Source organism: Rattus norvegicus, chromosome 14, assembly GCF_036323735.1.
Source record: "Rattus norvegicus strain BN/NHsdMcwi chromosome 14, GRCr8, whole genome shotgun sequence".
NCBI lineage: Eukaryota > Metazoa > Chordata > Mammalia > Rodentia > Muridae > Rattus > Rattus norvegicus.
The window spans coordinates 106,622,253-106,645,251 of NC_086032.1; the positions used below are offsets into that span (position 1 = coordinate 106,622,253).

At 39.3% G+C, this 22,999-nt stretch overlaps 1 long non-coding RNA gene across 1 annotated transcript in view; it reads left to right on the forward strand.

Moving 5' to 3' along the window:
• The window catches only part of LOC120096708 (uncharacterized), a 45,356-nt gene that overhangs the window by 10,127 nt on the left and 12,230 nt on the right, over positions 1-22,999 (forward strand). Inside the window, exon 3 of the long non-coding RNA XR_005493517.2 lies at positions 11,722-11,813. This is a non-coding gene — a long non-coding RNA (uncharacterized LOC120096708). The remainder of the gene's footprint in view (positions 1-11,721; positions 11,814-22,999) is intronic.

The following is a 22,999-nucleotide window of genomic DNA, read 5'->3' on the forward strand; positions in this document are numbered from 1 at the left end:
TTCAAACATGGTCACCCTCAAAACCCTGACTGGAAAAGGAAAGTGAAAACAGCTTTCTCAGTCTACTGGACTGCTTTCACACACAGAGTGATTGCTTATGGGGGTCAGTTTTGTTGAAACTCGATAGGCTGAAGAAATTCTCCCCAAGACACATAGCAATTTTCCCCCTCTTTTGCAGTCTTAGTAGTCCAGCCTGGATGCCTAACAAAAACTGTGCACCATGAGGAAAAATAATTCTACCCCTACTGAAATCCCAGCCCAGAGCTCAGACCACCCATAGCCCAGTAGAGAGGCTACTACATCTCTAACTCTGATACTCCCAGATTACCAGAAAGTTGTGCATGTGACCCTCCTTTACCCGAGGGCACACATTTCACATCTAACCTGGAGGTGAACTCACAACCTATTCCTCTCTGGTGACACACACTTGCACAGTCATCTGCATTTGAAATAATGTAAATGGGCTGTTGTCTTCATTTCCTTCATAACTACTCCCATCCCTTCCTTTCATCAGCATTTTACAGTGAAGCACAATCACCCTGGAGAGGATGGCATCCCAGCAGTATAATGTCAGGGTCAATAAGGGCAGAGTCACAAGAGTCCAGGTTCAAATCTCAGTCAGCACTTTACAGTGATATAGCATCCTGTGTTGCCTACTGTCCACCCAGAAGGCAAAGCAGAGCCAAGACAAATAGGTTCCATAGGGCTCTGATCACCAAAAATGCCGTGTTTCAACTCTTAGTAGAACAGTTACAAGGTTTGGCCAGCCTATGCAGGACAGGTATCTGAAGTTGCAGTTTTGAGATCAGCAAGAGCACCAGTGACAGAGGGGGGCAGCAGTAGTGTGAGCACAGCCATGCAGGTGGGTCCAAGGTCTAGCAATGATGAATGCTTTGAGAGACAGAACTCTTCCCCAAGTATTACAGCTCACTAAAAAATCACTCTCAAATGAGCCTTGGTGAAATAATGTGTGTACTTTATTCCATGTAGACAGGGACTGTGCAAACATTGAAACATGGGGTGGTGTGATGGTTTGTATATGCTTGGCTCAAGGAGTGGCACTAGGTATGGCCTTGTTGGAATAGGTGTGTTATTTAGGGTATGGACTTTAATGCCCTCTTCCTAGCTATCTGAAAGTCAGACTTCTCCTAGTGGCCTTCAGATGAAGATGTAGAACTCTCAGCTCTGGATGTTGCCATGCTCTCATCTTGATGATAATGGACTTAACCTCTAAACCTGTACGCCAGTCTCAATTAAATGTTGTCTTTATAAGAGTTGCCTTGGTCATGGTGTCTGTTCACAATAGTAAAACCCTAACTAAGACAGGTAGGATTTAGTGGTAGGTGTTTCCTATCGGCTCAGTTTGAGATGGTAGTGATGCTCTACTTGCATGCCAAAGGAGTCCGGGTGTTTTCTTATGTGACTGAGACTGCTCAAGGTCCTCTCAGTGGGGTGTCATGGTTTCAAGTTCCAAAGCACCTAAAGAAATGAGTAGGGAGCAACTTAACTACTGCCCATCTCAAGCCTCTGAGATTCCCCAGAATCTGAGCTCACACAACTTTACCAGTTCTTCTGCCTGGTAGCAAGCACCAATTGTCCTACAACCCTGAAGAGTATAGCATCACAGAAGTGTAATGTCAGAGGGGAGATAGGCATAGGCACAAGAGCCCATGTTCAAATCCCAGTCAGACCTTTGCTGTCTGCATGGCTTTGGGAGCTAAGCTTCCTAAAACTTAAGTGTCTTTATGAAGAAAATGGAGTCAATAGTAGCACCTACCATGTGTAGCTATGAATGGGCAGCACTGTCTAATGGATGCATATGTGAACCACACGTTATGTGTTAAATTCCCTTATGTTTTAAATAAAGAAAAAGAAATGGATAGAATTCAGGTTATTAGTTTTTATATAAACCAACTCATCAAAATAATATCATCTCAATACCAATATAAAACCATAAACAAGGAATGTTAATTCTACTACATCTTTGACTGGTGATGTAGTTTATATCTTTACAGAATTTTAACTTGTAATAGGCAGGTACCAAATGTTGGATAACCATGTTTGACTAAATTATAGGAAGGGGCAAGCTTAAAAGATGGAAAGTGTTAAGTAAAGGAAGTTCTTCCCATTTAGGTGCTATGATCCCTGTCTTCATAGTTAATATTAGGTTAATTACTTTTTATCTGACACCTGACAGAAGTAACTTAGGGGAGGAAGTATTTGTTTGGCTCATTTGAGCATACAAGTGGTCATGTCAAGAAAGCTGTAGAAAAAGTAAGAAGCTGGTTACATATACTTCATCAGTCAAGACTGGGGAAGAAATGGATGCTGGTGCTCCTTATTTTGCAGTCCATGAGATGCTGCTACCCACACATAGGGTGGCTCTTCCTTTAGTTAAATCAATCTGGAAATCATCCTCATAGACATGTCCAGATGGATGTTTCCTGTGTCATTTCAAATCCAGTCAAGATGACAATGGAAATCAGTCATGGCAGATATTTACAAACCAAACTCTGAAATCTCACAGCTCCAGTGCTAAAGAGTTGATTCTGGGGGTCTTTATGTTGGTCTCTTTCTGTAATTTAATAACTAATGACTTGATACTCAACTTCCTGTTCAAAGGTGTCTCTGCTTTCCTGCTCTGAGCCATATAAGCAGATGCTGCTACCAGCCTGAGTCGCAGGGTCATCTCTTGTCAGATACTCGCATTCTTATTACCTCCAATGCTAATTTCTCAATGTCTTCTTGAACCTAATGATAGGTGGCTTACCATGTGCCTAATACAGCCACTCCTCCTTTATGTGAGATCCATTGTGTCCCTGCCTTACACTCTTTAGTCATGATGGCAACATCTGAACATAGAACAAGCCAGAGCCTTTCCTGGGGAACTGTCCTGCCTGTCATGGCCATTAGCTCTGAAGTGCTCTCTCAGTCTTTGTGGTGAAAACAGCCTGCTTATCTCCATAGCTGTTCATGTAACAGTGAGAGCCCCAGGTCCAGATTGTCAGAATCCTGAGTGATGCATCTTTTTGTGAATTTCAGTTCATTGAAGTAAACCCAGGATATCCAGTGAGGGCCTAAAGGCAAACAGTCCAGGTGAGAGGTGACCACACCTTCAATACCACTTTCTTCATAGCCATAGCAGACCCTCAACACAGATGGAGCTTGCATGCTCTGTGTGGCAGGGAAGCTAACCTGGGACTGAAATCTGAGCTGAATGCTAAGTTTTCCCCACAGTCTATGGCACCTCTGAAGCCTCACAGCTTCAGGACAGATTCACTCTGGGGGGGAGGGTGTTGCTGGGCACTACCTTGACTATCCTATCTCTAAAATACTAAGGTTACTTTCCCTTGCATACTTCTGACAGTGGGAGAGCCTTTGGTCAGATTTCCCTTTGTGTGATATGAATATCCCTACCTCACTAGCTGCAGATTTGTTCCCTTCTTTCTAGGGCCTCAAGATGCTTCTCAACAGAAGAAGTTTGGTTAATGTCAAATCAAACTCTCACGTAGGCCTGGTTCAAACGGGTGATTTGTGGGATGTTGGGCCATGTTGTGCTTTGCCCTTGAGTTATCTGTATTTTGATGCTAATTCCACTGCCCCAAGGACTGCTGTCTAGTCATGTGCTCAGGACTCAGGTGACTTCACCAGAACCTTCTCCCCATTGAATTTGCAAAATACAGGTGAGGGGCAGGTACAGGATAGAAGGAGGCCTGTCATTGAATGAGAAGGAAGGATGGGTAGGAGAGAAGTTTGAAGGAAGAGGAGGAAACTGGAATGGAAAGGAGGGAAGAGAGGGAGACAAGCTGTGGCAGGACAATATGGCCAGTGATGTTAAGATTCTGCTCTGTGTATTTACAGGTTGTTATTAATGTTCTTAAGGGATGGATGGTACTGGGCTTTGTGTGTTTAGCTGGGCAATTATATCTTATCAATTGGGCCAAAAGTTGTTGTGTTGTATGTTCTTTCATGTGTAGATTTAAGTGTAATGGAGTGTGGGGCAGCTGGTCTGGGCTGCCTCGGAGTTGGGGTGTGTTTCTGGCATGGAAACCTGCCTTGGGAACTAGATAGGTAGAGAGATTGCTGCCAGGCTCAGAGAGAGGCCTTTGGCAGTGTGGTATGGGATGAAGCAAAGTGGGTGAGATGCTTTGCTGACTGAGAATTAAGATATCCAGCAGATATCTTGGGACATGGCAGTGCCGGACCAAGTAGGGGATAAAAGACAACCATACTTTTTTTATTTTTTAGTTTTACAACAACAGGGCCAAGCCTGTTGTTGTAAAACAACAAGCTTCTCTAGACATATGTGAAGAATGGCACAGCTGCAAGGAAAGATTAAGCTTAGCTTTGCTCCCATAGATCAATACATCAGTCAATCCAATTGAGCTCTCTACCCACATATGCTCATTAGCCATAAGGACCCAGGGACTTGGGGGAAGGGGAGACCTCTGGCAAAAAAAAAAAATTCACCACACAGGGGTCAGAAGTTTTCCTGTAGGGTCATTAGCTAATTCATGCTAAGGTATTCATGACATCAGCTTTCATTTTTTTTTTAAAGGAACTCTACTCAGCTAGGAGCTCACTCATTAGGAAGGGTGTTGACTCCTTAATATGGTAAAGGAATGAGAAGTAAATCCTAAATGCAACTTTCTATGTTTGGACACCTTCCTTAGGGTGTTGAGTGTTGTATGTTAATTTGGATTGTAGGCTGTGGTGGCATTTGCACATCTCTCCCCTCAGAAAACATGGGCTACAAAACCACATGTGCTCTGGGCATTCTGTTTCCTCCCCAGTGCAACAAGAATGACCCCATCATGCATTGTTGGCAGACAAAGCACTGAATAACAGCTCTTGGCTTCAAAACAGGTGTAGTGTTTGCTTTGGCTCATCCTGAATTACATCCAGAGTCGAAGAAGGAAAAGGGAACCATACAAAATAAATCTTGCCTATTGGTTCTTGAAAGTTTTTTGTTGTTAATGGTGGTCGTTGTTTGTTTCTTTGTTTGTTTGTTTGTTTGTTTGTCTTAGCATCCAGAGTTCATTTGATGACCTCTTATAATACCAACATCTGGAAACGTGTCCAGGTGTCCAGAAACTTTTGACACTTACCCCTGTTCATTCACATCCTTCCTTAGATTATGAATTTGGCTATTGAGTCCTATGAACTTATTCCATGAAATCCCTTCTCTGAGTTCTCAACAGCAGTCCTAGCCCAGTATTTTCAGATGCAGTAGCCAGACTGCACAACCATTGTTTACTTCCATTCAGAACCTTAGAGTTTCTATCATGTCTTAACTTGGGCTTCTTCCCTACAGAGCCTACAATCTGTCTTCACATCAGATGCTTCAACCATCCATGTTTTTTAATTCATTCATTCATTCATTCAACAAACACTTATGTGGTCTCTCTGTATGCTGGTGATAATGACAGGCCACAGAAATAGTCCTTTTCTACTGCATATCAGGAAGCAGAGACTTCAGACTTAAAAGAGATGGGTATAACACAATAGTCCATCCCTTTATCTCTCTGTTTAGCAACTAGGCTCCATTTCCAAAAGGTTCCACAATTTCCCTAAACAGCACCACACAAGCCTGGAGAATATTCTAGTCCAAGCATGGTAGGTAGTGTTGAAAATTTTAACCATAGCAGCACCACAACCCTGAACATCTTTTATAAGATCATTGTTGCCATAAAAAGAAAATGGTTTGAGGTTTGCAAAGAAGACAGAGTGAAAACTCTAACCCTGATACTTTCACAAAAATAAGATGTAATGATGGCCTGAGCCGGCAGGAGTAGCCAATGTCTAGTAGCTATGAATCGGAGTAGGATTAACAAGACTTGTGGAGTTGAATGAGAGGAAGATGGCTGGTGGAGTGATTGTATCAACAAACACAGGTACTATTTTAAGTCAGAGAAGGCACAGGAGGGAGCACTAGAGAACATTTTGTCACTTTAGACACATTAGTTTCCCCATGTCTGTAATGAGGGATATGTCAAATGTGGATGTATCTCAATCCTGATAAGAAAGAAGTTTTGTCACAACACAAGAACTTTAATCACTGTGATTTTGCAGCTCTTCTCTCTGCCACCACACATTTCTTGTAGACATAGGCAGGTGCTCTTATATTTCTTAGGCAAACACTCTGGTTAGGTACATTGATTCTCACGTTTCAACATGGAGTTAAGGTCCACTGAAAGAAGTTATTCCAATGGAGCCTCACCCTTGGACCTTGTGCTAGCAGCACTCCTTGTCCTATATGGTTCTGGGAGGGCTGTTCTCTCCCAAGAAGTTTACCCTATGACTATAATGTAGGTAGAATTCCATGTAGCTCCATGATGAATCGAAAGGTTCTGTGAAACATGACCTCTAGGATATTGTCATCCTTATATTTCTCCAATTTTAACAACTAAAGAATAGATGTTTTTTCTTGTATATATAGGATTGAACCCTATGCAATATTTAACAAGATTTACATTTTGTACTTCAGTATCTCCACACATAGAAATCCACAAAGGAGATTCTGATGACCATACACTTTGAGCAAAAATGCTGGTGTACATGCATGCCGTTGCAATATCATAGAACTACAGTCATTGTCTCTCTCATCTGCTGCCAGCATGAGGAAAGCCACGAGTTGTTAACAGTGCTTGCCACACTAAGAATTTTTCTGCTCTGCTTTAAGGAACACTAAGGAACTCCAACTCTCATGTTAAAGTCAGTGAAACAACTTGACTGTATTTGCTGAATACTACAAAACTAAAAACATGCAACTAAGATGGACTGCCTTCTATATACAAAAACATTCAGGAGAAACTATGAAAATACTGCATGTGAGCAATAACGAGCAGAGCTGGTTAATATTCCAATGAATTGTCTTGATAGAACTTGAATAAATAGAAGTACCACATAAGACTAAGATTCTGCAGCCTCCCTATAAATGTGTCAGTTCCCCTTGCCATGAGTGATCTCTGCATTCATTTCTTTGTACCTAACCTTCGGCTTAGATTTTTCTTCCTTCTGTAGCTTCCAAAGTCATAACCAGCTTTGTTGGATATGGTTAATTTCTTACTTTCTAGAGAAGATTCTACCTTATAAATTTAGAGGGTTTTTTTTGTATTCATTCTATAGTTAATCTACAAAGAAATATGGGTTAAAGGGAATTTTATGTTAGTGGAACACTTATACTTACAAGAATATTGAACACTTTAAGTGTCTGACTTCGTGAAAAGCACAGAGTTTGTCAGAGGCCTGAGAATTGGAACAGAGAAATAATAGAAAACTTATAAGTCAGAATTTGGAGACTCCTAATTAAACAGTATCAATAAATATATTAATAAAAAGAAGGCCTGGTAGCACATACATAACCTCACACCTGAGTAACCACACACCTGCGTAACCCCACACATGGGTAGCCCCACATCTAGAAGACAGAAGCAGGAAGATCCTGAGCTCAGGTCAGGTTGTCCAAGAAAGGCCTCTTATGTTTGCTTGTCCATTTCTTTCTCTATATTTGGAGAGTTATCTGCTATAATTTCATTGACTGGATCCTCTGTGCATTTAGTTATTATTTCAGATCCTTCTAGCATGTATAATTTAAAATCTAGTCTCTTGACTGTATCCAGAATTTGTAGATGTGTGGCCATTCTTTTAATTTTTCTCTTATTGATGTTTGAAGATAGTTATTCCCTTAACTTTGGTCTCCATCCATGATGTTCCTCTGGATGTGGAGTCCATTGGTATCCATTCTATAGTGGCTTTTATTTAATTAATTGAGTTTATAATTCTAACAGTCCTCATTTTTCAGAATCCCAATGTCCCCAGTGGGTTTCTCTTTCATTCTGCTGGCTTCCTGTATACGGGTCATTTCCCCTTCTGCTGTCTTTTCCCCTGCATGCTGCTGACTTTCCTCTCAAGGTCATGGGTCTGTACAGCTAGAGCTCTGTTTAGATAAGGAAAACTAGTGTATGGGAAGGTGTGATTTTCTATGAACTACCTTCTCAGAACTCCCTAGCCCTTTCACATAGTAGTCTCCTTGAGGTATTGTGGGGCCAGCTAGTAGACACCATGCTGGTACTTGCACAACTAATTCAATAATGTATAATGTTGATATGATGTATATTCTTGGCTCCTGAGCAAACCGCAGTGTATATAACTCCAATGGCTGATTTCTTCCTTAGCCTTCATTAGCATAATCTCTGCTAATGCTAAGCAGAATTATTATTGTACTAATAGTATCACATGTTTTGCAAGTTCACATGCTCTGCTAAGTTTCTTTTTTATCATTATTTCATTTAAAATTAGATGGTGGAACTGAGGATTAAGAAAGTTAAGGAATTTATTTAATCCATGACAAAACTGGTTCCTGATTCTCAAAGACTACACTCACTATCCACCTTTACTAGCAACTAACAGTATAGCTATCAAGAATTTCCAAATTTTTAATGACTGGTTGAAATAGACTTATTGCTTTTGTTGCAATCTCTCTAGAAATACGTTTTATTTTCTACCCTAAAATGACACTGCAGGCAAGGTTAGATGGGACATAGAGTTGGAGTATCTGGTAGGCAAATTGATCAATATAATATTTATAAGGCATTTTAAGACACAGAAGCGAGTATACAACTAAGACCTGCCTCAGAGATCTTCCAGACCCTGTTCTGTAAAAAACATCTGCATAACACATAACAACAACAGTCATTATGTTGTTATAGAAGCAGTTACTGAAAATTACAGAACAAAAGAATACAGCAAAACAACCAGCAACAAGTGGTAATTTGCACTTGTAAAAGTATAATAATCACTCTTTGTTCAGAATGAGAACCTGTGTTCCAGAAAATATATAAAAGGGTCAAGGGAGAATTTGAGAAAGGGGCAAAACACTGAGAAAAGAAACAGGAATACTTGATGGTGCAGTCATTCAAGGAAGGAAAGAGAGAGGTTAGAAAAGGCAGTGTGTAGGTATGGGTATGTGTGCAGATGCAGGGGAATAAGAGTGAACAATGAGGTTCAAGGACACAACAAGAAAGTAGGAAACAACCAAAGGTCTGCTTAAAGGGAAACTCAAAAGAACACTCTCTTTGAGTCTCCCTTGGCTATACTGCCTCTGGGAGTTTCAAGATGGTTACTGTTAATTTGAAACCCCTTGAGAGAAAATTTGTTTAACACGGTTTTGATTCATAACGTTGCTGGAAAATGGGGTCAGGTCCATAAACGTAGTTAGTATTTCATGTATGAATTCAATGTATTGGTTCAATTAGGGGTAAAAACAGTACAACCTCCGGCCCTTTCAAAACCTCATTTTCCAATTGGGACAGGTCACGCTGCTCATTACAGATATCTCTGTGTTCCCGTCCAATGTGGAGCTACAAGAAGAGAGATACCCTGCATGGTCCTAAGACTTGCTGCAGAAGGAAGAACATATTTAAGGAGTTGGTATAAACACAAGGAGCCATAATATGAGTTTCTCTACTCACTCAATGCGAGTTTCACACCAAGCCAAGCATGGTAGCTCATGCCTGTAATCCCTGCTTTGGGAAAAGAGAGGCTGAAGGATCAAGCACTCAAGGCCAACCTAACTATATGAGGCCTTGTCTCAAACATTATTATAATTATAAGTTTTTATTATAACAAATAATGACTGACATATATGCTTGACCCTGTGTACCTTATTTCCCATCTTTCCCTGGCCATATATCATTCAGTGATTATGTCCGTCTATTAATAAGTATGCTTTAAATGGCTAGGGCTTTGAGTATTGCATCCAGTTCTACCATTTTGAATTGTAACTCACTTTGTGGAAACATGAGAATAGAATTTCAGTCACAATTCCTCACAGCTCAGGTGTTGCAAGTAAAGAATATACAGAAGTTTAGAGTCGGAGAACATGGCTCTGTTAACAAATGTTGATTCTCCATAAACAAGTTCCTAAATACAAAATAATGAGCCACAATTCACAGCTCCAAGAATCACTCCTAATAAAGCTTTAGTAGACTAAAAGAAAATTAAACTAGATTAGATCAACTATAAACAATTCTCTGTTTTAAATTAAATACCTATTTTGAGGAAGTGCATTAATAAATACCCATTTATTTTTCTTTTGCATATGTGAGCAATGACATTTTATCTTGATTTTAACACTTCTGACACCACAACACACTGAACTAAATTGTATATTTTTTAAAAGCACATCCTCATTCTTCCAAATCTTTATGAATGTGGACACAGAGAGTTTTTCATTCCGTGTCACATCCTCCCTGTTTACCTTGTCTATGATGGTCTCATGCTTAGAGTAAACAGACTTTACAGCACTGAACTAGAGGAGAAAAACAGTTGGAAAAAGTAATGGAAACTGAGCTCAGAATGAGGGAAATTTGTTTAAGGAAATGAAACATCAAGTTCAGTGGACAGCATCAGCCTCCTATTGGGCAGCTTTGGGTCAGCTTTAGATGGCCCATAAGCACAGGGCCCTGAAATAGCATCATCAGGAACTGGAACTGAAGATGAATGTAAGCACATAGAATCTCATCCTAAGAACCTCTCTTCTTTGTCCTGAGAAGTATGCATTAGTTGAGATTGTGGAGATCTAAATAGCTTCTTTTCCTTGTTTCTTGTTTTCTGGGTTGCTCCTGTTTTCAGTGTACTTGTATTTGTAAGAATTGCACTGGACATTTTCAGAGGGACCTTTGTTTACCTCAGCCCTAACTAAATTCTCTCCAAGATGAAAAGGGCAATGTAGAGACGCATGGCGAGGATCATTTACGTCTGCCTCCATGTTGCTTCCCACTTTCTGTCCTTCCCTCTCCTTCTAAAACCACTGTTCCTGCCTCCCTTTCTTCTCGTCCAATGACAGGCCTCATTTTATCTTGTGTCTGTCTTAACCTGCAGAAGGATATCAACCTACACTTTACCCTTTCTGTCTAATTAAAAAAAAACACAACCTTTTCTCTCAAAGGTAAGCTAAGCACAACTATTATCGTTTTGTAATTTATAAAGTATAAAATATACCAAACACCCAGTTCAACATTTTATCAGTTAAACAGAGCATTTAGTAATCTATTCCAGCTTAAGAAAGGCCTCAAATTCATGTTATATCCTGGCTAGCTTGTATACTATCTGATAACTATCTAATTAAATATATATTTTCAAAGTTAAACAGCCTGAGTAGTCAGTCAACTATTCTGCATAATGTGCCTCTTTTTTGGACAGTATAAGTCTGTAGGTGAAACAGGCAATTTCTGACCACTGGCTGCCTAGCCAGAGTTTTGCTTCTCCTGGAGGTAGAGATACTCAGTTTCTTCATTAAATCCACCAAAGGGAACTGTTAGGAGCAGATCTGTCTCAACAAAAGATAAATAACTTTAAATGTCATACTTTGTGGATTTCTGACATCTTTGAAAACCATATATACATATATATGTATATATGGTAATCTGGACTGTTGTCCATTAACTATCTTACTATATTATCTTGAAAGCACTCTAACAATAAACTTAGAGCCATGAATTTGCTATTTGGCCCTTAACTCAGATGTTTAATCAACTCAGAAGTTTGTAACGGCATCAATAGAAGGATTGGATCCAAACCTTGCACTTTTAAATTTTTTGCTAAAAATAAATTGTATACCAAAGTAAAGATATGACTTTAGCTTAGTTACCAAATGGGATTATGACTGTACAAATCAATCTATCTAATTCCTCCCTGTTAAATTATGACCATTTCTAGATTCCTCATAAAATCAACCTGAGAATAACCACCTTCAGCTGCCCAAAGTCGAGGGAATCGGGGCAACAACTCTTCAATAACCTCTTCAAGCTGTAAGTGGGCATTGCAATATCTTTGGGTGGGTAGGGGGTAGGGAAAATGGAATGAATTGTAGACTGATGTGTCTGTCGTGACTGGACCCGGTTGAAAAGCTCATGAGATCAGGAATCCAAGCAGGTACAGTCTGGAAAGTATAATTCTCAAGACAAAAGTTTTAGCATCATCAAGAAAACTCTTTGTTTGATTCTCTTGAATCTAATTTTTCAGGTGGTCTCCCTCTTTCAAATCTGATACGTATAACTCTGGAAAGTGTCCAGACCCTAATCACCCTTTTTAAAAACACAAAGACCAACTCTTTCCCCCAAAATACTGTGCTCTTTAGTCTGTAACCAGAAAAGCTTGTATCTTGTACTCTCTCCCAGAGGAATAATATAATAAAACTCAAAATCACATCCATTATAAAAATTAAAATGATGTTTAAGAAAAGGAGTAAGCTAAACAATAGTGTATGAGCCTGATTAGGCTTTTCTAATCTGTCATATCAGGAAATTAACCCAAAATTGCCGTGGAGCTCAAGTTAAGGGAACCTGAGCTTCCTGTTCTGGTAAATATCAGAAATAACCATGAACCCTTACTAGCCAGCATCATCAAGCCATATGGCCTTAGTGGGGGCAGTTCATAAAACAATTTGATCAACTTTTTATTAATATCAATACCAATAAGTAAGCAACTTGTCACCCCAGGATTTTAACCCAAAATTCCCATGGAGCCCACATTAGAAAGAATATGAGTATCCTGTAAGACTTATTAGAGCATTATATCTTTATACCATCGATCTGTTAAGCTCTCTACCTGGAGCATCAGACTTTATTAATAACTCTCTAAGATATGTCTGTTTCACTCTGCTTGGTGTTACAGATTTTAATTTTTTTCTATCTTAGTTCCTAATCATCGGCGAAATTCCCCACATGATTCAGACAAACTCTGTATATAAGTATAATGAAAGCAAATAAACCAACCTTTTTAATAAATCATACCCTAATCGCCATCTGCTATGGACGCAGGCAGCCTGCACTTTTCACGGCAGGGGACCTAGAGTCTGTAAGCAGACTCCCCCTCTGTTCCTTTGTTTAAGGTTCCATGCTAAGGTCATCACCTGACTCCACATCGTGCTGGACCCCTCTTTAACTTAGAAAATAAAGTTTTCTCTGGCTGAAAAACGTCAATTTTGAGTGGATTCTTGCCTAACATGTTGGTTTACCACTTGCAGTATAGTTAAAAATGGGCATGACGAGTTCCCACGCATCACTGCTCCATGCTGGGCCCCTGGTGCTCTCAGACTGGGGTGGTGGCTCCCTGGCCTTAGTTCTGGCACATATAGAACCATATAGAGCCATATAGAACGAACCTTAATTTATCTCAATGGAGGCTGGCTCCAGTGAGGCACCATGCCATGTTAGTCTAGTTATCTTCTAGCCCCAGCGGCCTCTCCGCTCCCATTGCTAGTCGCCCTGGCCAGCCCTGACCAGCAGGGAACTCTGATCCCAGCTACCCAGTAATATCAAGACTCAACAAACTGTAACCCGGCAATCAGATTTATATGTTAAATTCTCAATGTACAATACATACATACAATAAACTTACAACCAATTGATAAGGATATAAAGCGCCCATCTAGATAAGATAAATTTGCCTACAGAAATCCATCCCAGCTACTTTGGCAATCAAGACGACCCACTGGGATCTGGGTCATCCTTCTCAGTCTTCATTTTGATTCTCCCCTTCTCCTTCTCTCCCTCCCTACAAAAACTTTGTCCCTGCCTTATTCTTTTACTGTCCAATCATGGCCTTTATCTAACTTGTGCCAACATTCACTTGCATAATGACATCATCCTTATACTTCACCCTTTCTGGCTAATAAAAAAATAAACTTTTCTCTCAGATGTAAGCTGAGCACCACTATTATCATTTTGTAATTTAAAAGCGTAACACCCAGTCCAACATTTTATCAGGTAAACAGAATATTTAGTTATGTATCTCAGCTTAAGAAAGGCTTAAAATCTGTTACAAATATTTCTTAAGGGATGAATTTCTATAAGCAAATTTATCTTATCTAGGTGGGCAGTTTATATCCTTGTCAATTGGTTGTGAGTTAATTGTGTGGATGTATTGTACACTGAGTATTTAACATATAAATCTGGTTGTTGGGTTACAGTTTGTTGAGTCATGATTTCACTGAGTTGTTGGGATTTTGAACAGAGTCTGTGACAGGAAGCCGTGCTAGGTTATAGAATGATTGGGGGTAGCATGGCGTGGGGCAAAGCTCGCACAACCGGAGGAACAAGGAACGCAATGTGTGTGTCAGGCATGTTAACAACCTTCAGAGGACAGTGTGTGAAAGTGGCTAACAGAGAAACAGCTAGAGCTCTTGGATACGCATGGAGTAGGAGTTGGCGGGAACCATTTCTGCACTTTTTTAATTGTATCACAACAGGGCAGGCCCAAAATGTAGATTTGGGGGTGGCTTTGTAGACTCTCAGACACACAGGTGCAGTGTTCTTCTGTTTGGGGCTATTGTCTAAGACACCAAGAGCTTTCTCTCTTCACCAAAGGTTATTTTCAGATATTCAGTCACACACTAGGTAGCCAACCATGGGTATTAATGGTATTCTATTCTTTGGCAAAAAGGTAAAATATTCAGAATATTCATAATAAAAATCATAATTTAAGTGTCAGTTACTAATCCGACATCATACAATAAGAAATTAAAGAGAATGAAATGCTTTGAAACTCCATTGTTTTTCTTCCTTTTCTAATGGTCCAAATAAAAAGTCTCCAGTCCTTGGAGTCCTGATGTAGTCTCAATGCCTGCCTAGTTAGCCCTCTCCCCTTTGCCCATCTGGCCTGAACATGAGAAGGGTCCTGTTAGCTTAGCTTATTTAGGGTGCTCATTCCTGGTGCCCAGCTGCACTGTGCTGTGGACACAAAGCTGCACAAGCCTCTTCATTTCCTCTTCTATTTAACAAGTAAGCATTTTGCAGGATGCTATTGGCAAGTGATACACAGAGAGATGCATTTGTTTAATTGCGGTCAGAGGTTAATCGATGTTTCATTTCTACTTCTGAACAACCAGACACTCACATGAGCTGCTTGGTTGCTCTTTGGCATTATACTAGTTAAAAAAATTCAACAATTATTTAAGTGCCTGCAATAGCACTTATTAAATAGCAGATATTTGTAACTGCTGATTAAGGTGTCTCAAGAACTTGCCGTGTGTGGACACTTGTTTCTTTGCCGAAATGGTTCATAGGCAAAGATAGCTTTGTTTTGCTTTTGTTTGTTGTTTGTTTTGGGGGGTTGTTTGGTTGTTTTGTTTTGTTTTGTTTTGTTTTGTTTTGTTTTGCCTAACTCTGTTTTGCCTGACTCTGACTCCAACGCTGTAGAAGCTGTAGGTGAACCCAGTATCTTCCTGTCTGGCTTGCTGCTGCTTTCTCTACCCCCACCATTCTTGCTGCTACTGATGCGAAGATAACCTAGGAGCCTGAGTGATGTCCTGAAAAGCCACCCCTCTAGTTCCCCAGCATTGGGCTTACTGTTGGAAAACATGATCCATCCAAAACCTGAACCCTCCCTCCTCTGCCCCAGCAGACCTTCCAGCAGGCCCATGGCTGTTGGGTGCCACTGTCTCCTCCTGTGTTGCAGTGCCAGACACTTTTACCAGGAACACAGGTATTGTGCAAATGACTCTTGCACCAGTGAAGAACTCAACATTAAAAGGTCTCCTAGTACCCCAACAGATGTCCCCCACCGGGGAGTCTGTGGACCATCTCCCATTACTCTCAGCAGAGATTCTTCAGTTTGTTGGGGTTTGTTTTCTTTTGTTTTCTGCCTGCTCATGTACTTTGAAAACTCTCAGTAGAACAACTTAGCACCTTCCATTACAATTCTTTATTCACGCCCTTGCCTGGGCTTCCCAGAGTAGGTAAGCCACTCACTGCTCCATTCCTCTTCTTCTCCAAAGCACTGAGAAGAGCAAAAACCCTAACCCAAGGTATAAAAAGGACAGATATGGAAAAATACAGTATATGTTGTTAGGAAATAGAGAACAAACAAATAATACATAAATGGAGGAGGACAACATTTCCTGGGTGCTCATCAGGAAAGTCCTTCATCCACTAACTTCAAGTGTCCAGCAGGCAGGTGTCAAATGCAGCAAGACAAGAATTCTGAGCCTACGACAATGGGTGAGACAAAATTCTTAGTCTCAGGCTCTTCAACATTGTGATAAACTACTACCAGTAATTTTAGATGGCTTAACATACCAGTCCTGCACACGCGTGCGCGCGCGCACACACACACACACACACACACACACACACACACATTCACAGTATCAGAACAACAAAGTTCTGTCACTCAGGATTTGCTACTCAGCACTCCCATACTACTGCTACAAGCCACAAACTTTCAGTTTTATGATAAAAAGCATTGAAGAACTTATATATCTCTTTCCAGTGCTCTCCAAATTGAAGGCAGCTGTGTCTAAATGCTATGAAGATTTGTGGATTATGCTGCTACAAAGGACAGGCGCAGCTTCAGAGCTGAGCAGACTATAAGCCACAAAGATTTCGGCAAGAGAAGAGACAGCTTAAATCCCTCAGCAGTCACCGTCCTGTAGACAGGAAGGCTGTGATAGATCCTCACATAACTCAGAGTTATTGCCTCTCTTCAGTTGCCAATGTGAGATTTTGGAACCACTCACAAATCAGAACTGTATTCACAGCAGCTACAAACTGAGACTGGAGATGATTCCACAGTGTTATGTAATATACATTACTCAAGTTTATCTTTATGTAGCTCAAGATATAATGTGATGTGCAGGGAATCATAAAAACTGGTTGAATGGCAACTAGACAGATGAACGTTCAGTGTTAGAATCAGGATTAGCTTTAAATTTATAGAAATAGTCAAGTTTTTAAAATAAATTTAAGAAATTTTAAAAGAAATTGCCATATTTGTCAATTGTAGTTTTTATTTTGCCTTACTTTTAATAATTGCCAGTTATCATAGGAAAAATATAACTGTTAATTCATATAGAAGAAAGAACTGAAATTTTTATATTTGTGTTTATTCCATTTTTAGCAGAAAAATACTAAGTTACATAGTTTGTTCACAAGTTCATTATTCTTATTCATTAACTGATTTCTAAAAGTAGTTCTTACATTGTGGAAAATACTGGGTATAATAATGCTTTCACTAAAATTGTGTTGATTAAATTTATGTTAGCTCAATTCAAACTAGATTCATTTGGAAAAGGTTCGTTTCCTCTTGGTTGAAAAAAATGCCTCCACAAGACTGTCCTGTAGACGAGTTTGGCAAGAATTTTCTTGATTAATGACTGATGGGTGAGAGCCTACCTCATACTGGGTGGTGCTACCCCTGGGCAAGTGGTCCTGAATTGTATAAGAAAGCAGCCTGAGCAAGCCATGAAAAACAAGCCAGGAAGTGGTACCCTTCCACACCCTTTGCATCAGCTCCTCCCTCCAGTCCCTTTCCTTGAGTTCCTGCTCTGACTTCCCTCTATGATAAAGTGTGATCTGAGAGCTATAAGCTGAAATCAGCCTTTCCTCCACATGCCACTCTTGGTCATGGTGTTTAATCACAGTAATAGCAACCCTAATTCACACACACACACACACACACACACACACACACACAAATGTGTTTTCTAGAGCAGATAGATAGCTACAGTATATAACAACTGATGAATAGTTGGTATGTTCTATAATTTATCCAGGAATCAGTGCCCTATCAACAAAATACCAACATACAAACAATAGAAATTAAATTAGTTATCTTTACTATTTTGCCTGTTGTTCTTTTGTCATTGGAATGATATAATTGTTAAAGTGGAAGTGAGAATGTGTTTTACTATGTAACAGCCAGTTAACACAACTCCAAACCTTTATGAGGGTTTTGAGGCCCTCATTTGTCTTTAACATTAAAGGTGGTCAACATGTGAGTGACCTAGTAAGCAAAAGTTTATTGAAGTCCCAAAGTAAACCAACAAGATGGGAAGAAAACACGCTTTCTTGCTCATTCTTACTGACAGATACAGCCACACAGGCATGTACACTGTATTAACCTCAGTGTTACCCTACATGGAGTCATTACTGGGAAAATGCAGGTTCTGCCTTGTCAAATGTTCTGGGAAGGATGGTTCCTAGATGCATGCAGTTTGTGTTTGAGCTCAAGGTTGGAGAATGTAAAATGGCTTTCGAGAGCTAACGCTCTACCCGAGCTTTCCATGTTCTTATCAGAAGGATGATCTCTTTGTGATAAAGCCAGCAAACCCTCTCCTGCCCAGGACTTCATGCTCTCCAAGCATCTATTGTAGAAGCAAAAAATGTAGCAAACATGTTCATTCTGTTTTGGGTTTTTATTGGGGGGCTTTTAAGCAGAAATGAATTAATATTTCATTCCAACATGTGTCTTAACATATATATATATAATATAATTAATTAATATATAATATAAATATGTATATATATGTATATATATATATTGTGAGTGTCTTGGTACATTTTATTTCTCCAGTTACTTTCCCAAAGCATCTTCAATTTTACCTTATTCCTCACAGGTAGATATTGCTAAAGTCTGGTGTATTCCTTCCCCATAATTTTCACTGTCATTTTGAAATTGGCTAAAAGTTTCCTCAGACACTGTAGCTTATGTTTTACTTTTTGCTACATATTACTGGTGGGGGACTTTTATTACTAAAAACTCATTGATCATAAGACAATTTAAACAAAAAACAAAAGATGAGGAGCATGTTGAAAGTTGTGTGGCTTCATCTCACTTCAGAGAGCATGTTCCAGAGTGAATCAACCAGGACTCCAGTGGTTAAATATGCGTCTGTGTCTAACATTATCTCTAAAGGCAACAGTCACAACATGGCTTAAAGGGCTCATTCTACCTCAGAGTGAGGAAGACAACCCATACTGGGCGATTCAAAGGCAGTATGTTAGTTTGCAATTTCAAAAGTATTATTTACAGTCTTCCCATCATCAACTATGTCTAGAAGCCACTTTGTATTGGATAGCACATGGTTTCATGAGAGAGGGCACAAACAAGCCCTGTGTTCAATCTCTGAAAACAGAAGTAAACCTTTCCATATCTATGACTTGTAGAGTTAGTGAGTAGCAAGTGCAAAAGTATTTCAGTCATTACTTGTGTCCTTTATGGCCCCAACACAATGTCTTGAGCTAAGGTGTTTTAGAAGCAGTGAGTGAATAAAGAAAAAGTATTTCCCAGCATTGAGAAATACTTCCATCCAGTAGCATCTATGGTCAATGTGAAGACATTGCCGATAGCAGTATCATATTGTTGCCTGCTGTTTCTAACACTACTGACTGTTGTGTCTGTCTAAATGAGTTCCCACCTCACCTACTCTGGTATTACTCAGGAGATGAATTTAGAAAGAAACTTACAGCCCTGACATTCAGCATCCCTGGGACCTGCATTTTCTTATGCTTCTCAGATGGTTCTGAGACATTCCAGGATTAAAGAACCTAAGAACTGAAATAACTCTAAGGTGTATTGAGGTTGAGCGCCATGCTGCTGACTCTTCTTTCTCCAGGTTAGCCTAGTCACATTGTGCAATGTTAGCTACAGCCAGCACAGGAGGAACAGGATCAAGGAAAACAATACAACAAATGCCCAAGTCGATGGGAAAGAGAAACTCTGGACAAACCTCTTCATAGCACAGGCTTTCAAAGACAATCAACATCAAAGTCAGTTAACTAATTCTGGCTAGGCCTGGAAGAGAGTGACATTCCATGTAGTCTCCATAGAGACTATGTATGGCCCATAAATAATTTAAGTTGAATCAATGTCCCTGTTCCTTGGAATGACCGATGATACACCTAATTGGGATTAAAAGTAGGAAAAGGAATCCCTTGTGTTATAAAATCAAATGTTCATTCTCTAAAAAAATTTCTATTTTGCACACACTATTCACATAAAACTCTATCTATTGTCTGTTATAAGCTTTCTAAAACTACAAACTATAATTAGGAAAAATAGTATTGTCCCCACATTTAAGACAGTAAAACTCCACGGAGCAATTAATGTCCTGTGCAGAGAGCTGCACACCAAGAACCAAAACACCAACTAGATCTTCTGACCCACATCCAATTTTCCTTACTTAATTCAAGAACATTAACACTATCTTCCCTCCTTAAAAATAAAAATAAATTCTGATTATACAGTAAGACCTCACCTGTCAACATTTTTCATCTGCTTTAAATTTTATAATTGCTTACGTAACTGCTTATATCCTACTGTTCTACATAAAGAAGAATGGTATATGTATCTGACTTATCTTTTTATCCTCATAATGCTCCATTCTCTAAAAGGACAGGCAATCAATAAATGTTTCTTAAATAAAGTGAAAAATAAAGATAATGGGTTTTAATATTTCAAACTATAAAATTTCAGTATCAGAAAAAACTGACTCCTGTTGATCACAAATTGGCATGTTCTTAAATATCATACTTCTATGTTTCTCTAATATTGACATTAATTGTTAGCTAACAATTAATAATAATAAATAATAATAATAGATTGACCAGTATCACATGGTACATCCTAAACAAGTGCATATTACTAGCCACACTAAATGGACTGTTTTATACCAACAAAGAAGTCATGAATTTTAGACTGAGTTGAGATGTTGGAGGTTGGAAGAGGGGAGGAATAGAAATGTTGTGAATACAGAACTCGTATATAAATTTCTCAAAAATTAAAAATTTTAAATAAAACATATTAGTCTTGTCAGCCCAACTTCCCAACACAATTTAGGGTTAAAGAGACTAACACTAAGAATGTTTGAAAACTACATATGACAACCTATTATTTTATAAGCTTCTGTGTGTGTGTGTGTGTGTGTGTGTGTGTGTGTGTGTGTGTGTGTGTGTGTTCATAGAAGAGAGTATAATTGGAGTTGGCCTACACAGGATGACACAGTCCTTTGAAGCCCACTTGCAGTGTGGGATTCCTTAAGCTGTTGGTCAGGCATACACAAAGATCTCCTGGAATAATACAGGAGTTTGGATACCTTTATATTTCTCGATAATGACATTATTAATTATTAGTCAACAGGTGAGGTTCCTTTTGGTTATCCACCAAACTTGATAATAAGGTGTTATTATTGACAACTCCCACATTTTGGTCACAGGACATGAAGATATCAAGTTGAAACTTATTAGGAAGCCCCCATCCTGATGGCTAATTCTCATATTGGCTGTTATGGTAGAAAGTCACCAATTGTTGTAAAATGCTTTCTCCACAATAATGACCAGCATGGCAAGATATGACCATGGGTACAGTAGAAACGCACACATGTTAGGGGAATAACTGACCAAATCCTGATTGGATTTAAGGCCTAATCTAAAGAAAAAAATGCATGGCTAGTACTATACATCCAAGAATCTATGATTCACACACTCACAGACCCCAGGAGTAAGCCTACTACTATTATTTTGCTAAATGTACATAGTATCAGACTGGCCTCTAAACTCATATCTCTATACACATACATTAGTGCAGTCTAAGGTAATATCAGACAAGCTTCTTTGTTCAATAGAGGATGGCAAATGCAGAAAATTACAACAGGCTAAAGTATAGAGGAGTGCCGGCCTATGGAGCCAAAAGGAGATAACCTTATTACACTCCTTCCTACCAGGCTCAGAGACCACACAGGAACAGAAAGACCATAAGTTCCAGAGCCTGGAAAAAAAAGCAAAGTAAACAGTATCTCTTAGATATGACAGGGCACTGGACTAAACACTTATTGTGCTTGTGTTTGTCTACGTGAGACCTACAGAAGATCAATCAAGTCAACATTCCATCTAGGAAGGGGAAGATGCTTGTGAGCCCTCAGCACGTATTGAGGAGCTGTTCATAGTTTATGGCTTCTAGGGGAAGGAACGTCAGTTTTGTAATTTTCCCTTAAGGATGTAGTCCCTGATAGGTCAGTCATGCTCCAGTAAATGGCCCCATAGTGCTGAGCATATGAATAGCAAAACTTGAACTTGGTGGGTTATAAAAAAGAAGACACAAATTAAGGATGAGTTAGGGTATGAGATCAATCTGAGAGAAGTATAAGTGAAGGAGTGTGTATAAACTACAACTATCACCATATTGCAATTTTTTAAAAATATAAGATACACTTGAAACCTACTCCATCAGTTTTGTCAGTTAAATAAAGCACTCTACCATCTGCCCTAACTTAAAAGGCTTACAATTCTATACCTAAGTTAGGTCCTCATTTAGCTTATATATTATCTGAAAACCACCTTCTCAATGTTAAATAGCTTGGGTTGGCTAAAGAACTATGGTTAATCTTCAATCCCACCAGAATTCCAAGAGCAACATAAATTTTACTTGAAAATATGAGTGGTTGTAACAGCTTGCCTTTCTGACTGGTGTGAGGTGGAATCTCAGGGTTGTTTTGATTTGCATTTCTCTGATAACTTAAAATGTTGAACATTTCTTTAGGTATTTCTCAGACATTGGCTATTCCTCAGCTGAGAATTTTTTGACTGGCTCTGTATATCATTTTTTAATAGTGTTGTTTGGTTCTCTGGAATCTAACTTCTTGAGTTCTTTGTATATATTAGACATTAGCCCTCTATCAGGTGTAGGATTGTTAAAGATTTTTTCCCCAAACTGTTGGTTGCTGTTTTGTCCTGCTGACAATATCCTTTGCCCTACAGAAGCTTTGCAATTTTATGAAGTCCCATTTGTCAATTCTTGATCTGAGAGTATAAGCCATTGGTTTTCTATTCAGGAAACTTTCCCCTGTGAGTATGTGGTTGAATCTATTCCCTAATTTCTCTTCTATTAGTTGGAGTGTATCTGGTTTTATGTGGAGTTCATTGATCCACTTGGACTTGAGCTTTGTACAAGTAGGTAAGACTCGATTGATTTGCATTCTTCTACATGCAAACAGCTAGTTGAACCAGCACCATTTGTTGAAAATCCTGTCTTTTTTCCATTGGATGGTTTTAGCTCCTTTGTCAAAAGATCAAGTGACCATACGTGCATGGATTCATTTCTAAGTCTTTGACTTTATTCCATTGACCTACCTACCAATCTCTGTACCAATATCATGCATTTTTTATCACAATTGCATTGATGAATTTCCATATATTGAACCATCCCTGCAGTCCCTGGG